This window comes from Phalaenopsis equestris, unplaced genomic scaffold (assembly GCF_001263595.1).
Source record: "Phalaenopsis equestris unplaced genomic scaffold, ASM126359v1 Scaffold000002, whole genome shotgun sequence".
NCBI lineage: Eukaryota > Viridiplantae > Streptophyta > Magnoliopsida > Asparagales > Orchidaceae > Phalaenopsis > Phalaenopsis equestris.
The window spans coordinates 62,615,578-62,617,799 of NW_018164444.1; positions in this window are offsets into that span (position 1 = coordinate 62,615,578).

A 2,222-nucleotide genomic window follows, 5' to 3' on the forward strand; every position below is an offset into this window, starting at 1 on the left:
TGAGGGGCCCTCAGCCCTTGCTTGAGTTTGCTAAGTCCAAACAGTACATGGACTTAGCAATCACGGTTCTTCCGATAAGAGAGTACAACCCTTTTTTCTTGACTCCTTGTATGACGACATGAGGGCCTTTGGTTACTCTGATGCAGTCATTCTCTGCCTTAAACAAGCCTCCGCTTGACTTCAGTGTACCTAAAGAAATCAGATTTCTTTTGAGCTCTAGTACGTACCTGACATTTTTCTGTACTCTTTCAACTCCATCAAACATCCTTATCCTGATTGATCCACTTCCAACAACCCTGTGAGCTTTATTGTCTCCCAGTAGATAGGACCCATCATTTTCATGTTGCGGTGTCTCGAACCAGTCTTTGTGAGGACACATGTGGAAAGAATACCCTGAGTCAAGGATCCACTCCTTACTGGATTCAGATTCTGTGATCACCAGGGCCTCAGCAGAATCGTAGTCATCAGAGGCTACACTTGTTTCTCCTGATTCTTCTGGCTCTTCTTGGTACTTATTCTTCCTGTCTAAGCAGTTCCTCTTGAAATGACCGTCCTTATGACAATGATAGCACTTGAAAGATCCCCTTAATGACTCATTCCCATCATCCTTGCTTGAACTTGAATTGTACTGACCATTTCTTGAATCTTTTCTGTTTGATCTTCCTCTGATAATAAGACTATCTCCGCTGACTTCCTTGTCCCTGTCATGCTTCCTATAAAGTTTTTTGGCTCTAATCAGAGATTGAATCTCTTCCAGAGTAATAGTCTGCACCCTTCCATAGAGCATTGCATCCTTGAAATGTTCGTAGCTCTTATAAATAGAGTTTAGCAACAACAATGCCTTGTCCTCATCATCCATCTTGACGTCCATGTTCTCGAGGTCGTCAATGATCTTGTTGAACTTATAGGGCCTCAGTAGAATTGTAGTCATCAGAGGCTACGCTTGCTTTTCCTGATTCTTCTGGCTCTTCTTGATACTTATTCTTCCTTTCTGGGCAGTTCCTCTTGAAATGACCGTCTTTGTGATAATGATAGCACTTAAAAGATCCCCTTGATGACTGATTCCCGCCATCCTTGCTTGACCTTGATCTGTACTGACCATTTCTTGAATCTTTCTTGTCCGATCTTCCTCTGACAATAAGACTGTCTCCGCTGACTTCCTTGTCCCTATCATGCTTCCTCTGAAGTTCTTTGGCTCTAATCAGAGATTGAACCTCCTCCAGAGTAATAGTTTGCACCCTTCCATAGAGCATCGCATCCTTGAAATGCTCGTAGCTCTTAGGAATAGAGTTTAGCAACAGCAGTGCTTTGTCCTCATCGTCCATCTTGACGTCGATGTTCTCGAGGTCGTCGATGATCTTGTTGAACTCGTCGATCTGCTCTGAGACTGATTTGTCTTCATGCATTTTGAAGGAGTAAAACGCTGCTTCAGAAAGAGTCTATTAGCCAGAGATTTTGTCAGGTAGAGTACCTGGAGTTTGGTCCAAAGTGCTTGAGCCGTTGTCTCCCTTGACACCTCCCTCAGAACTTTGTCGCCCAAGCTCAGGATTATCAAACTGTGGGGCCTTGTCCAGTGTGCCGATCTTCTACTTCTCGGTCATGTCGGTCGGCAATGCCGCAGACCCTCGCAAGGCTTCTGCAACACCCTGCTGAAACAATAGAGCTCTCATTTTTACTCTCCATAGACCGTAATCATTATACAAATTGAATTCTTGAGCTCTAATCTTTACTCTCCATAGGCCGAAGTCATTCTTCCCATTGAATTTCTCAATGTCGAATTTGACGGAACTCATTGTCGTGGCTAGGATTTCTTCCAATGAATTCTACCTGCTGCCCTTCCAAGAACTAGGCTTCTCCCCGTGAACTCCACTGCCTTTGCCAACCAAACAGAGAGCTCTGATCCCTTCTGGCAGAGATCACACCTGTTCACCGGAGAAAACTTCCTGCTCTGTGCTCGCGACTCCTTCCCGCAGGCACTCCTCTGCGTCCAGAGGAACAAATTAGGAATTTATCCTCTACCTGTCGTACAAGAATAACTGCCTCTCTAGAGCCATCGCGTCTCGCCAAACTGCTCAGGTCCTCCTGCTTCGCAAACTCCCGAACAGGGAACTCCCCGAACCCTTCTCTGCACGATCTCCACCTTTTCCCTCTGACCAAGCTGCTCGCAAGACCGAAATCCTCTACTGGCAGCTCTGTCGCCAATTTTCGGCCCTCGCCCGATG